Source organism: Hyaena hyaena, unplaced genomic scaffold (assembly GCF_003009895.1).
Source record: "Hyaena hyaena isolate Hyena2069 unplaced genomic scaffold, ASM300989v1 scaffold_133, whole genome shotgun sequence".
Lineage (NCBI taxonomy): Eukaryota > Metazoa > Chordata > Mammalia > Carnivora > Hyaenidae > Hyaena > Hyaena hyaena.
Window position 1 is genome coordinate 3316411 of NW_024080765.1, and position 16484 is coordinate 3332894.

Genomic DNA, 16484 nt, shown 5'->3' on the forward strand with positions numbered 1-16484 from the left:
AAATGAATGAATTATTGGCAAAATTATCAAGGTAAACGCCTTCTGTGTTAATCAAGATAAGCTAGGCTATACTACAGTCACAGAAAATTTCACCAACTCAGTGGCTTAAGAGCACAAAAGTTGACTGCTTGCCGGTGCTACATGTACAATGCCAGTTTGCTGGGGTTCTCTCCTCCTCACTGTCCCTTAGGAACTCAGCTGTTGGAAATAGCAAGTGGCATGTGTTTCCAGGGTCACTGCAGGCACAGAGAACCTACAAACCTTGCTCCACTGGCTCTAAAAATGACATACATTTGCTTGTAAGTCTTTGACAAATCAAGTCATGTAGTCATGCCAACTCCACAACTATATAGTTTGATGAACTTTAGATTGTAAATTGCTAAACAGTTTTATATGGCTTCTCAGAGCTATTGCGTAATACTTTCTCAGATTTTGATATTTTAAGTGCTTTTGGTATTCTGTCTGGATCTTCTAATTTGCCTCTAAACCTAGAGCCAGAATATGGGGCGTACCGTAGGGCACAGCAACTGGGGTGTCATCTGGATCCCAACATTCACCTGGTTCTGCCTCCAGGTTCAGAAAAAGTCACCAGGGTACAGTAGATTTACGCAGCACAGAATAAAAACAGTTTTATTTTTTCGTTCTTTCTGTCTGTGAGCACAAACTAAATGTTGTCAAAGAGAGTAAGATTAAAAGTCTCTGTTCCTTTTGTGTGAGATATCCCAATGTTAAAAACAACATGTGGATCTTTAATAGCATTCTTTAAAAATTCTTTTTAATGTTTATTTATTTTTGAGAGGGAGAGACAGAGTGCAAGTAGGGGAAGGGTAGAGAGAGAAACGCACACACAGAATCCGAAGCCGTGTCCAGGCTCTGAGCTGTCAGCACAGAGCCCGATGTGGGGCTCGAACTCATAAACCATGATGATATGACCTGAGCCTAAGTCGAATGCTTAATTGACTGAGCTACCCAGGCTCCCCTCTATATTTTTGAAATGACTATTTTAAAATACAATCTGTAGTTCTCTCTGTTCCTACTTCTGACTCATTGTGCTTAAATTTTCTTTTTTCTGAGCAAAAAGTAAAGCGGGAAGTCCCAAAGGAAAAAAAATTAAGGAATTGATAAATTAATATAATAATGAGATTTTAAAGTTCTAGGAGACTTTTGAAGTGGTCTAGTTCAGAGAATATCTCAAAAAATGGGTTTACCATGACCCCTGGAGGAAGGCAAAAGATCTTTTAGCCCACTTGTCAATATTTTTTTTCTTTAAGATTTTATCTTTAAGTAATCTCCACACCCAGTTTGGGGCTTGAACTCGCAAACCCAACATCAAGCGTCACATTCTCCACCAACTGAGCCAACCAGACACCCCCGTTTCCAATTTCTAATGAAAAGAACTCATTAATGATGAATGGATCAATAAAAATTGAAGTAGAACCATAATTCTAGTCTTCCTCAAACCAGCAATAAGTAAAAAGGATAAGCTACAGAACATGAATGATTCACCTGTAAGAACTAAAGAAAAGACTTGCTTTGTCAAAGTTTATCAGTCCATGTATGTCAGGATTCTTTATAGAAACAGAACCGACAGGAGATTATCTATCCATCTGTCTATCTATATAGAATCGGCTCACACAGCATGGAGGCTGAGAAGCTTCGAGATATGTGGTCAGTAAGCTGGTGACACAGGAGAGCCAATGATGTAAGTTCTAGTCCAAAAGGCAGCAGGCCAGAGACTCAAGAAAAGTCAGTGCTTCCATTTGACTCTGAAGGAAGAAAAAAAACCTCATGTCCCAGTTCAAAAGCAATCAGGTAAGAGGAGTTCCCTCCTCCTTGCAGGAGGGTCAGCCATTTTGTTCTATTCAGGCCTTCAACTGATTGGATGAAGCCACGCACATTAGGAAGGACAATCTGCTTTAATTAGTCTACTGATTGAAAGGTTAATCTCCTCTAACAACACTCAAAATAATTTTTACCAAATATCTGGGTCCCCGGTCCTCCATCACAGCCATGAGGTAGGTGGCAGCTTACAGTAGGTTTCGAAGTCACATTGACCTGACCTGGTTTCCTACCAAAGCAACAATCCCTCAGCAGCACTACTACTGGCTGACCATGTTAGTTTGACCTGAAGGATGTCTGTCTGTAATTTCAGCCAATTTTCCTACCTCTAGCCCGTGGAAGTAATCAGAATAGGTCTATGCTGTATTCCACATACTACTCAAATAAATTAAGACTTTTGTTATAGTCTCCAAAGTGGCTTTTTCCCCCCAAGTTAATGTTCCTCTAATCCTCCTAATATAGGATTTCTTCATGTACTCTGCTCTGTCAGTTTTCTTAGAACATGATGCCTTGAACTGAGCACAATTTTCTAAATGTGTCCTACTTCCTTTATGCTAAAAAAAAAAAAAAAAACCCAACAACTTTGAGTCTCTGTTTCTGTTCTTCCCACAAAACAAAAGGAACTTCTTGTTGAGAGAACCATCGAAACCATTACTTATGACTACACTACTAATAAACGAGCCTTTGTATAAGTTGTCCAAATACTTTACATAAATGATCCTCTAAACTGGTGTATATGCAATGTGTCATTTTCCTTGAGACACAAATATCAGTGGAGGTCACACTATATACCTAACAATCCTAATTTTTTTTAGATATCCACCTATATCTGCCTTATGACTCACCCCCAACCCAGGAGTAAATCCTGACTGGCCTAAGCCATTTAGGGTATTTCTGGATGGGAGCAATCCCTCTTGTCGGCAGATTAGTTTAACAGCAGTGGTGTGATGTGGTTCTGGCCAATTAGATGTGTAGGAAAGTCTGTTGGAGTTGCTGCTTGGAAAGATTTCCTCATTCATAAAAAGAAGATTCCAATAAGTGGCCTTTTTCCTGCCTCTGGATATAATATCTGGATGTATTGCCAGGAACTGCTAGCCACTTTGCTGTCAGCTGGAAATATCAGAGTGAAGACCTTGAAAGCACCGAAGTCTTTTTTTTTTTTTTTTAATGTTTTATTTATTTCTAGGAGAGAGAGAGAGACAGAGTGAGCAGGGGAGGATCAGAGAGAGAGGGAGTCACAGACTGAAACAGGCTCCAGGCTCAGAGCTGGCAGTCAGCACAGAGCCCGACGCGGGGCTCGAACCCACAAACGCGAGATCATGACCTAAGCGAAAGTCGGACGCTTAACCGACTAAACCACCCAGGCGCCCCAAAAGCACCGAAGTCTTTAATGTCAACCAATCCCTCCTCCATGTCTTCTGCCCTTCTTCTTTTATCCTTGCAATAATATGAGATCATTAGCTACCTTATTATTTAAGTCAAACTGAGCCAGTGTTTTCTGTTACTTGCAAGCCAAAGTCATCTTAATTGATGAAATCTGTCCTTGATCATTTCAAAAATGAAGGTAACCCTCATATTGCAATTGGTGGGAAATCCAAAATCCTCCCAGTATTTCTTTGAAGTTCTTCAGTCTAACATTCTTCAAGTCCAGCTTCTTGATTCTATTGAATTCTTGATTGCTCATCTCTTCTCCTGTGGCAAAGTGTTTCCTCATGCACTGTGTTCACCCATTCATGGAACATGACTTCTTTTCCTCAATATGAAAAAAATCTATTCAGATCAGACACACAGAGGTGCATGTATATGTGTACAGGTGCACACCAACTTTTATTGAAGGTTCAGAATAAGGGAATAGAGTTTACTTTACTCCAGTAAAGCACCTTAAAGTAGATTATTAGAAACTCCTGTTTTTTTTGTTTTGTTTTGTTTTGTTTTTTAATATTTTTATTTATTTCTAGGAGAGAGAGAGAGAGATAGCGTGAGCAGGGGAGGGTCAGAGAGAGAGGGAGTCACAGACTGAAACAGGCTCCAGGCTCTGAGCTGGCAGTCAGCACAGAGCCCGACACGGGGCTCGAACCCATGAACCGCGAGATCATGACCTAAGCGAAAGTCGGACACTTAACCGACTAAGCCACCCAGGCGCCCCAGAAACTCCTGTTTTTAAACACCCTAGGCAATTCTGTCTATTGGAAATTTTTACTGATCACCTTCCATAATCATTTGTCTCTGGTTTCATTCTTGAAGCTAATCTCTTCAGGATGAAGCACTTTATCACAATTCTCAGGCCTTGTTTTCAAATTAATTTAGTTTCCCACCTACTCAGGGGCTCGGGTTTATTTTTGCATATCAAAACTCATTATATGCGCTGCCAAATTAAGAGCCATCTACTTTGGATCTTACCTTTTGGGGGCATAGAAACGTGGGCAGATACTTGGAAATTTCAGTCTCTCTGTTCTTCCTCTTTGACCTCTGTATGTTGGAACTTGTAGAGTATGCTCCATCATTATCTGCCAAAGGAAGGAAGCAACACAGAGTACTGTTCCTACGGATACGAATTCTGCCAGTTCATCTTAGAAGAAAGAAACAGCTATGATCACTATGTTTTAAATGACATCCCCTTGTGTATCCCATGATATACAAGAATGCTAATCCAATGAGTGTGCTAAAATACTTGCAACGTGAATCTTCTCAGAAAGTTTGAATCTTTTTGTGTTGCTACAGACCTCTACAGCAGGGACATTCCTCATTTTATCACCAGTTTCTGTTCTTGGTAAAACTTTCAATAAAATAAAACTTGCTATTAAAACATCTTAGACATGTATTGTCCACCTACGTCTCAGCAAGTCTCTTAGGTATCAGGCAAACCAAGCTGTGTCAATGTTTTTGCTTCCGTGGGGTATTGGCTGGGTTGGACTGGAATGTGTTATCTTTCCGGCAGTAGCAGGTTGGTGAATGTTCAGGGAGAGACTGTTGGCTTAGTCAGTGTTAAATTCAACCATGTCTCTCTAACCAAGTGTTCTCCTAGGGCTCTTACATCCTTTCTGATTGGTTATCTTTTTGAGTCCTTCTAGCCTGCTTCTAGAAAGGATGAAGGTAGCAGACATGATCCCAGGACGATGACTACTCCCCCCAAAAATCCCATTAATTACATCTGTGGTTCCAGTTTTCAAAAGTAATCTGCTCTCTTAATCCATTCATTTTTTTCGTTCATTCCTTCATTTAATACGTATTGAGTGTTCTCTGTATGTTGGAACTTGTTGAGTATGCTCCATCATTACTCTCCTTGAAGTTAGAATATTCATGAATATACTTCAAATTCCTGTTATTTCACATCAGTGTCAATACTATATAGTATTCCACCTAAGTGTCGGCTTAATTTCAATGAGATTCAATACAACAAAGACCAGTTAGTTCAAGGAAGTTCGGCTGCTCTTTTTAGTTTATTGTTACACTTATTGTCAGTTATTCTTGAACATTCAAAAGAAATTCTGCCGTAAGCAGATTTGTTTACTAGTATTCCGTGGCTCCATAAACCTTTTACAATGTTTTCAAAAAGCAGAGGTGATTTTAGAGCTTCGACTTGAGTATAATTAAACAATGAAATTTGTTCCGTTGCTGATCTCAGTCTGCCTTCTGTACATAATGTCAGCTGTAATGTCAGATACTGAGCATGGTCTTGGCATAGAGCTTAGTAATATGCTGCTGGCTCCAAAAACATAGACAACATTTTAGAATTGTGCCTACCCAAAAAGCAATTTCATTTTGCACTTGATTATGTTTGGTTTGAATAATGTTTGCTTATGCAAAACCATACTAACTAAAGCATCTCTTTCAGAATAGATTCAAATCACGAAATACTATTCTTATGAATCAACATACACAGTTATTTTGAAGATGAAGTTGCAACCGACCTATTGAATTCATTTCCTCAGGCTGCTGTAACAAAGTACCACAAACTGAGTGGCTTAAGCAAAAGGAATTTGTGTCTCACAGTTCTGGAGGCTAGAAGTTTAGTTTAAGGTATGGACAGGGTCGGTTCCTTCTGCTAGGACAGGGTTGGGAGGGACGATCTGTTCCACGCTTCCCCTCTGGCTTCTCGGAGAGGGGAGGGTCTGTTGACAATCATGGGTGATCCTTGGCTTGCAGACGTTATCACCCCATACCTGTCTTCGTCTTCACATGGTGTTCTCTCTGGTGTATGTGTCTGTCCCCAAGTTTTATTTCAAGTTTATTTATTTATTTATTTATTTATTTATTTATTTATTTATTTGGGCAGGGACAAGTGGGGGAGGGGTAGAGAGATGGAGAGAGAGAGAATCCCAAGCAGGCTCTGCACTATCAGCTCAGAACCTGAGGTGGGGCTCGAACTCATGAACTGAGGGATCTGACCTGAGCCAAAATCAAGAGTCAGACGCTTAACCGACTGAGCCACCCAGGCACCCCACCCCCCTGTGAAATCTGCCCTTATTAAAAGGACACCAGCAATATTGGATTAGGGGCTTACACTTCTCCAATAAGACCTCATTTTAATTATATCTGCAACAACCCCGTTTCCAAATGAAGTTACATCCTGCAGTTCTGTGGATTAGGGCTCCCACCTAGGAATCTTGGGGGACACAATTCAATCCATAACATCTGTAATTGAAATTCTGTTTTGTAATAATTGTTCTTCCATTCATTCAACAAATATTGACCATTTGTGTGCCACACTGTGCTAGATATGGGAAATAGCATAATAAATCAGATATAGTCTCTGCCCTCAAAAAACTCTAGTTCATGGACTTATGCCCCTCTTCACTTCTGAGGGAGTGAAATAAAACTCAAAAGGACTATAAATGGTCATAAGACATGTGGCAAGGTAGCTATAAACAACACTAATACACACCATGCAGTGTCATCATGTGATTTAATCCTTAAAACAACAGTGCAGGGGCACCTGGGTGGCTCAGTTGGTTAGACGTCTGACTTGGGCTCAGGTCATGAGCTCATGGTTCATGAGTTAGAGCCCTGTGCTGTCTGCAGAGCCCACTTCAGATCCTCTGTTCCCCGCTCTCTCTGCCTCTCTGCTACTTGCAAGTGCTCTCTCTCAAAAACAAAAATTAAAAAAGAAAGCACTACAAAGTAGGAACTATATAATCACATCTATTTATAAATGAGGAAACTGAGGCTCTGAGAAGTCTAGCAAATGGCAGTGTAAGGATTTAAACCTAAGACGGTCAGGCGCTTGAGCTAGCTTCCCCTGCTACATAATCAGTACATATACGTACATCTTGTGTCTGTGTGTGTGTGGGGGGGGGAGGGTTAGAGTTTATTTATTTTGAGAGAGAGAGCGAGCGAGTGAAAGAGCAGGGGAAGGGCAGAGAGAGAAAGAGAGAATCCCAAGCAGGCTCCGCACTGTCCAAGCAGAGCCCGATACTTGGCCCCAATTCACAAACCTTGAGATCATGACCTGAGCCAAGATCAAGAGTCAGACGCTTAACTGACTGAGCTACTCAGGTGCCCCTATATGCATCTGGAAGTGGTGGGAAAAATTGAAACAATGTCTTTCCTTTCATCTTTGAACAGTATGTAAAGTATTATTTATGGGTAATCCAGGGTAGAGATGTAATTTCTTCTCTTTCTCTTTGTTCCTTTCTTTTTCACTTGCCAACATTCACAAATTCATTTGTTTCTTTTGTCAGCGTTTCTTGCTATGCATCTCACTTTGCCTTCCTTTCCCCTTTCTTTAGGGCTTTTCTTTCTTTTCTTTCTGTCTTTATTTCTTTCATAATGTTTATTTATTTTTGAGAGAGAATAGAGTGCAAGCAGAGGAGGGGCAGAGAGAGAGGGTGACACAGAATTTGAAGCAGGCTCCGGGGTCTGAGCTGTCAGCACAGAGCCTGATGCGGGGCTCAAACTCACGGACTGTTAGATCATGACCTGAGCTGAAGTTGGACACTTAGCTGACTGAGCCCCCCAGGGGCCCTGAGGACTTCCCTTTCTGCCCAGAAAGTGACTTTGTCCTGCAGAGCCGCAGAGTATATACTAAGCCCAGATTCACTACTGGGAAGTGTAGTGGGGAGGTAGTTAGCATACTATTCTAGGACAAAGAACAGAAAGCATCTTACCTCTTAGAGATAAACCTTTTGGAAAGTGGAGGGATGAGACTAAGTTCTTTCCAAAACAGAAAATAATCCTGTTTTCAGGCTGTATCTATTGACCCCACTTCTTCCCCTATCAAAAGCCCAGCATCTTGGTGCTACTGCTGATATTAGTTTCTTAATGACCTGGTGACAATAAATAAGAGTTTACTGGCTGATCAGAGGTATACTTTTTCTCTAGGATTTAAGGCAAAACCATAACTCAGCAGTTGCGCCTTCGTGAAGAAAAACAAAATGTCATAAACTGAGGCCAGCTAGTTCTTAGTGCTGATAAGTTCTCAAAATTAAACTCATAACTAATTAAACAGGTGCCCAGACATACATTCCACTGTCTCTTTTCTAGTAAGTCACACAACACTGAGGGTGAAACTATTCTGTTTGATTATGTAGTACATTGTGAGTAATTAATTACAGGACAAATATCTAGATTAACTTTATATATATTTTTTTCATTTCTAAAGACTTTACTAGAACCCTTTCTATTATGAAGAAAGCACAGTTCAAAAATAACTCCATTTTAGGGACAAGCCTTGCATTTCCAATCTGTTCAATGATGGCAAACTCCACAGTTACTGTGACTTATTCCAGAAATGTCTTTTAAAAGCCTAGGTACAAATTATCATTGGAAGCACAAATCGAAAGAAGGTCAATTCCAGAGCTGTAGAATCATGGTTGTTTCTAAAATCTCTCCCTTGAAACTTTAGTAGACACGACCTGTTTACTTATCATAACGTTAATTAATTTTCCCACATTACTTGTGTCTTACACACAGTCATTCATGTCCTCTCACCAAACGTGTATTGAGGGTGTACTTCATTTCAGGTACTGATCGAAAAGCCAAGGATTCAAAGTGAAGTGAGAGGTAAGAGCATATCTTCAAGGAGCAGATTGACTAATAGGCGAGATAGGGAGGTAAATAGGGCATTTCAATGCAATGTGGTGTGTAATAGGATACAAGAGCGTGCAGGGAACGCACGAGCCAGAGCCTGAGCCAGGCTGGGAGGCAGGCGGGGTCAGGAAACTGGTGCAGGAGATGGAAACATTTCAGCTACCTCATGAGTACGATATATTGTCAGAGGTTACTTACAGATCACTACATCTGGTAAAACTCTATTCTGTCAGTGCCTGAATGTTCCAAATAATAGGTGGCTTTCTTTGCCAACTCTAAAAAATATATATTATTTTGATGATGGAGAATTCAGCCACGTGTGACTGCCTTAGTCTTTTCTAGCCCGGTTATTAACACCAGAGCCATGAAGAAAAAGATGTTGTCAATGGAGAAAAGTAACAATTGGGTAGGAACATGTATCTGCTTGAGTTAGAAAGAAATACACAGACTTCGCCAGAAAAAGTAGATATGATTCCTTCTCATCTCAGGAGGGCTTGATGCAATGCAGTTTCCAAATGCATTCCTTGGGTACCGAATCTGTGTTTTTTCCATCTTTAAGCCCAATCATTCCAGGCTTGAAAGTCAGCCATGTATCTGTCTACCTGAGACCACAGCTTTGGATGAGCGTGATGATACCGACAATAATAGTACTTGGCAGTTGGAAGTGATGGCCTCATTTCCCTTCCATCTGTAATACAACAGTTACTGAAAAAGTTGTTTAGGAACTTTTGAGTCATTTCTTCACATATTATTCATCCTTGGGGCGCCTGGGTGGCTCAGTTGGTTGAGTGTCCGACTCTTGATTTCAGCTCAGGTCATTATCCTAGGGTCATGGGATGGAGTCCCGAGTAGGGCTCTGTGCTGAGCATGGAATCTGCTTGGGATTCTCTCTCGCTCAACCTCTGCCCCTCTCCCCGACTCATGCTCTTTCTCTCTAGAATAAAATAATAATAATAATAATAATAATAATAATAATAATAATAATACATTTATAGTGTGCTCCAAAGTCCTCTCCCCTTCCCCCCAGCCCCGGTAAGACCTGCAGCATAATTTGGCACATAAGTCTTTCTTTCTTCCACTTCTCTTCCTCCTCTTTCTTCCCCTTCTTCTTCTTCTTCTTCTTCTTCTTCTTCTTCTTCTTCTTCTTCTTCTTCTTTTCCTTCTCCTTCTTCTTCTTCTTCTTCTTCTTCTTCTTCCTCTTCTTCTTCCTCTTCTTCTTCTTCATCATCATCATCATCAAGGTTTCTTGAATTGAGCAGACTGTGTGGCCTGTTTGTGTCTTCTTTGGCACATGTGACAATACTTTCTCCTTTCATGGTTATGCCATTGGATATGAACTCAAATCCTCTTTATTCAGAACTTGACTGTACAGTCAAGAAAAACTGTATATGAAAATTTTTATCAATAAAAAGAAAATAATTGAATGGAACACTTGGAAATATTTCCAGGCAGTTCCTCAACTTTGGGGAAAAAAAGTCCCCTGTCTATAATGTTTCTGTTCACTAGTCCACAGGAATAGAATTGGAAGGAAAAATCAGGACAATTAAGTCATATTAGTAGGGAAGTTCTGGAGAAAAAGTAGCCTGACAGCTTCTTTTCAGCAGAGAAATGAGATAGCAGCACCAGAAGATGAGGGGAGAAGCTGTCTTCTTTCTCCAAATCTCTTATCTCTAAGAGGTGAATAAAAATCAAAGCATATTTTGGTAGGGAGCAACACGGATGGTATCAATAAATACAAAACAGATGTCTAGTCATGGAGCAGATTTTTCTTGGTTAAAGAAGAATATAAGGTTCCTGTTCTATCAGTGATTGAGTAGCTGGTATCGATCAACCACTCCATAGGTTATGTTTACAAGCTCTGTGCAAAATAGAAGAAAACAACTGTATGAAAGCATTGAAAAGTGACCAAAGCAGGCAGAACATGGAAGGAGTCAATGCTTGGAGGAAGGGAAGGACATTAGATGAATTTTCCTTTTTTTTATGACTTTACCTGAGGGCAGGCTTCCGTCAGCATCACGTGCTGTGGCTAAGGCTTAGAAACTTGTAATCTTAGAGGTTAAGTATTCAGAGTCAGTGCTTGAAGTAACTACAATGTGAAAGAGAATAATCCAGAAAGGAGAAAGCCATAGCAGGGTCCGCAATCTATGAGTATAAACTCCACATGAACATCTGGTTGATCCCTGTGCTATATGTGTGCAGGGCAGAAACCAAGCTGCCTCTCTAAGGCTGAGAGAGCTGAACAGAGATTTCAGGTGCCGCCTAACACAGAACAATCACTTTGGAGCTTGAGTTCTGCCAAGTTAACTATCTTCTGTAATAAAAATTTACATTCTTGAAAACAGAGTTTAGTCTCTGCAATGTGTAATTCACCATGTCCAGCACACAATCCAAAATTACTAAAGAGAAGTGATCCATACTCAAAGAAAAGACAATCAATAAGAGGTCTCAGATTATAATTAGCAAAGATTTTAAAGACAGTTACTGTAATATACTTAAGGATATAAAAGAAAATATATTTTTAATGAACAAACATATAGGACATCTCAGAAGAGAAACAGAAACTAAAAAGAAATAGCTAAATGGAAATTCTAGAACTAGATATTAAATACCCAATATTACAAATTCACTGAATAGTCTTAACTTCAGATTGGAGACAACAGAAGAATGAATTAATACCATAGACAATAAAATTACCCAATCTGAGAAAAAAAAGAAAAATAACAGAAGAAAGTCTGGAAAGAATAAGCAGAGCCCTAGTTACTTGTTGTACAATATCAAGAGGTCTAACATTGTGTGTAAATGGCGTCCTATAAGGAGCGAGAGAGAGAGAGAGAGAGAGAAAGAGAGAGAGAGAGAGAGGAGGTAGAGAGAGGGAGAGAGAGGGAGAGGAGGGAGAGAGACAGAGAAGGAGAGAGCGGGGGGGGGGAGAATGATTAAAAATTTGAAGATTCAATGGCCAAAGTGTTTTCAAATTTGGTGAAATCTCCAAGGTGCTTGGCAAACCCCAAGTACATTAAGTACCAAGAGAACCACACCCAGGCACAACCTTATGAAACTACTGAAATCCACAATTAAAATCTGTTAAGCATCAGAGAAAAAAGGCACATTATAAACAGACCATCAATGATACATAATGACAGTTGACTTCTTACTAGAAGCCATAAGGCAATTAAATGGCCTATTTAATGTGCTGAAAGAAAAAAAAAAAAAAAACCCTGGCATTTTATATCCATTTTGTATCTAGTAAAAGTACCTAGAATTTTACATCTGGCAAAAATACCTTTCAAGAATAAAAATGAAAAATGAGCTTGAGTGGCTCAATCAGTTAGGTATCTGACTCTTGATTTCAGGTCAGGTCCATGATCTCATGGTTGGTGAGTTCAAGCCCTGACTTGGGCTCTGTGCTGAAAGGGAGGAGCCTGCTTGGGATTTCTCTCCCCTCTCTCTCTGCCCCTCCCCACTATGCCCTCTATCTCAAAATAAATTGATTTCAGAAAAATTATAAACAAAAAGAATAAAAACAAAACAAAGGCATTTTAATATAAATGAAAACTGAGAGAATCCATTACCAGTACAACAACACTTTACAAAAAATGCTAAAGGAATATTTAGTGCTGTGTGCCAAACAATGTCCTCCATGTGTTACACAGTCGTTTGTGTTCCCAGGAAGCCACGCCTGGAACAGAGTTTCAGCTGAAGTAGTTTACACGGTAGAGCCCACGGGCTGAAATGTATTCCTCCTGAGTTGACATGTTGAAGTCCTCATCCCCATTACATAAGAATGTGACCATATTTAGAGATCAAGACTTTCAAGAGGTGATTAAGCTGAAATGAGGTCTTCAGTGTAGACCCGAATCCAACATGACTGATGTTTTTATAAGTAGAGGAGATGCAGACAGTGGCGAGATACCAGGAGCTTGGGTGCTCGAAGAGATAGATGACCGAGTGCGGACACAGGGAGAAGGCAGCCAGCTTCAAGCCACGGACAGAGGCCTCAGAAGGAATAAAACCTACTGACACCTTGATCTCAGATTTCTAGTCTCCAGAACTGTGAGGAAACAAATTTCTGTTGTTTCTGCCACGCAGACTACTGTATTTTGTTATGGCAGCCCCAGCAAACCACTGCAGTGGGTGGCCCCAGGGCTCGGCAGAAACGTGGGGAAAGAAAGGTCTCTGGTGAAGCTCTGGGGGCAGCCTCCAATGTGCGCCCTCTAGGGGGAGGTCTGAGGGGTAAAGGTCACCGTAATTAAGAGGAGGGGGATTGGAGCCAGGCAGATATTGGCTCAATCTTGCTGGCTCTTAATCTACAAGGACAACATTACCACTCAATGAGAATAAAAGAACAGCGTCCATGTAAAACCCTTAGCCAGTATTTGACACAATCTAAGTGCTCAATAAACGTCACGATTTTATGATTTAATTTCATGATAACTCTGAGATTCGTGTAAGTGATGACAATTATGTCTTAAATATCTCCACAAATTAAAATGATTAAACACATCTTTTTATTTTATTTTTTAATTTTTTAGCACTAATTTATTTTTGAGAGAAAGAGAAAGAGCGTGAGAGGGAGAGGGGCAGAGAGAGAGGGAGACAGAATGGGAAGCAGGCTCCAGGCTCTGAGCTGTCAGCACAGAGCCTGACGTGGGGCTTGAACCTGCGAATTGTGAGATCATGACCTGAGCTGAAGTCGAACGCTTAACCAACTGAGCCACCCAGGTGCCCCATAAACACACATCTTTTTAAAGTTTGTTTATTTTTGAGCAAGAGTGAGTGCAAGCAGAGGAGAGGCAAGGAGAGAATGGGGGGTGGAGGATCCAAAGCAGGCTCCCCAGTGACAGCGGAGAGCTTGATGCAGGGCTCCAACTCATGAACTGTGAGATCATGACCTGAGTGGAAGTCCGATGCTCAGAAGACTGAGCCACCCAGGTGCCCATAAAATGATTACAATTTAAGCTGTGTTGGGAATTTGAACTCTATTATTGTGGCCTTTGGTGTTTAGTATAGCGTCTTAGTAAATACTTAATATATTAAATATATATTATATATTCAGTAATCATTCACTTTATACACATGTGATTTTCATATAGATGCGGCTGGGCGGTACTGAAATTACATTGCCTTGTTCTCTGAATTTCCTGCTTTTACCATCACAAACTGTAAAGTATGACGCTTACGTATTGTATTAGAGACACAGGTCAGGTGTTTACTTCCTCTAATTCCGCAGGTTTGGAAAGGGACTTTTGGTGAGTCAGCATCTTATGATGTGTGACCTTACCATCTGCTCGCTGCCTCAAAGCATGGCTTCCTGAAATGAGGCTGCAGTTCCCTAAATACTGAGTGTTGGCAGGGGCTTGGTTACGGCTCTGGATGCTGGGGCCCACTTCCTGGAATTGTCCTTTTTGGCGTCATGGTCCCTCTTGGCAAACACAAGATTATTTTATAACAGGAGTATCAGGTACTGAAGTAATTTACCTTTAATTCTGGAAAACACAAAGGCTCCTAATAGCATTAGTGATCAAAATGGATTAGCCTTTTATAAGGAGTAGCTGGGGGGAATAAATATTTAAATACAGACATTCCATTTTCATATTTTAAAAAACAGTTTTCAGATCCTACAACGCAAATGGAAAGAGCCAATTTGCTTTTTTTTAAAAAAAAATTCTTCTTTAAGAGAAAATATTTTTAATGTTTATTCTTCAGAGAGAGAGACAGAGCATGAGTAGGGGAGGGGCAGAGAGAACGAGGGAGACACAGAATCCAAAGCAGGCTCTGGGTTTCGAACTGTCAGCACAGAGCCCGAAGTGGGGCTTGAACCCACAAACTACGAGACCAGGACCTGAGGCTAAGTTGGAGGCTTAACCAACTGAGCTACCTAGGTGCCCAGAAGAGAATGTTAAAAACATATTTTAATAGGGGCCCCTGGGTGGCTCAGTCAGTCGAGTGTCTGACTTCAGCTCAGGTCATGATCTCACACTTTGTGGGTTTAAGCCCTGCATCGGGCTCTGTGCAGACAGCTAAGAGCCTGGAGCCTATTTCAGATTCTGTGTCTCCTTCTCTCTCTGCCCCTCCCCTGCTCATGCTCTGCCTCTCTCTGTTTCAAAAATAAATAAACTATTTAAAAATTTTGAAAAAACACCATATTTTAATAGTTTTGTTCCTATAAAAATCATGATAAACATTTTGTTGGTTTCGATGACAGAAAAAAAAATCAACTTGTGTATGTATTATAACCAGTACTTGGAATTGGGGGATTTAAAGGATTTGACTTGAAAGGTTCACACATTCATTTGAGATATTTAATAAATATTACCAAGCACTAGTCTAGGTGCTCTAGTCACAGCTGTGAATAAAATACAATTGTTTCTTGAACAATACAGGTTTAAACTGCATGGGTCCACTTGTGCACAGTTTGTTTATTTTTTTACAGTAAAGTACTATAAATGTATTTTCTCTTCCTTATGATTTTCTTAATAACATTTTCTTTTCTCTAGCTTACTTCACTGTGAGGATACAGTATATAATACACATAACATAAAAACTACATGTCGACTGACTATTTATGTTATGGGTAAGGCTTCCAGTCAAAAGCAAGATGCTTAGGAGTGCTTGGGTGGATCAGTTGGTTAGACATCCAGCTTCCTTCAGGTCACAATGTTGCAGTTCGTGAGTTCAAGCCCTTTGTCAGGCTCTGTGCTGACAGCTCAGAGCCTGGAGCCTGCTTTGGATTCTGTGTCTCCCTTTCTCTCTGCCCCTCCCCCACCCATGTTCTGTCTCTGTCTCTCTCTCTTTTTCTCTTCCCCCCTCTTTTTCTCTCTCTCAAAAATAAATATATATATATTTTTTAAAGCAGGCTAGTTAAGTTTTGGAGGCGTCAAAGTTCTACGTTTCAATGTTTGACCGTGCAGGAGGTTGGCAGCCCGATCCCTGCATTGTTCAAAGGTCAACTGTCTACTTAAAAATGTTACTACTTTCACATTTGAAAGAATTCATTCAATAACCAAAATGTCTGGGATAAATTATGAAAGAATACTGAACAAGACTCCTTACTTTCAGCGAATGTCAAAGCAATAGTCACATCCCAGACGATGCGTCAGGGATAGCCGAATTATCTCCAATTTGGAAAGTGATTGACCGAAAACAAAAGAAAAACAGAACCGGAAACAATCACGCGTTACAGAAAACCAAAGAAACTACCATGAAAACGGGTAAGGCAATAACCGCACTGGATAGTCCAGGGATGTTGGCCATATAAAACTTAAAGCCATGCACCGACGAGCAATCCCACAGGGGTCCCCGTATTCATCAGATCCAGGAAGACAAAATTCCAGGGAGGGAATAAAATAAAACAGGAAAACCTAACAGTCATCTGAATGTTCCCACAAGGCCTACGTCTGTGGGTTCTCCTGGTGCTTAATAGGTTCTTACTTTGTGTTCGGGCACTCTATTTCTTCTGTTCCATCAGAGCAATCAAGTTCTGTCGAAATGACTCATATAAACAAAAATCAAGGGGCGCCTGGGTGGCTCAGTCGGTTAAGCAGCCGACTTGGGCTCAGGTCACGGTCTCACGGTTCGTGGGTTCGAGCCCCGCGTCGGGCTCTGTGCTGACAGCTCAG

At 40.6% G+C, this 16484-nt stretch overlaps 1 protein-coding gene across 1 annotated transcript in view; it reads left to right on the top strand.

The window, feature by feature from the left end:
* The window catches only part of LOC120235591 (collagen alpha-2(I) chain-like), a 33891-nt gene extending 17903 nt beyond the window's left edge, over positions 1–15988 (top strand). The window contains exon 4 of the mRNA XM_039237980.1: positions 15925–15988. The gene's annotated coding sequence lies outside the window, so the exon portion shown is untranslated. The remainder of the gene's footprint in view (positions 1–15924) is intronic.
* Positions 15989–16484: the final 496 nt, after the last annotated feature.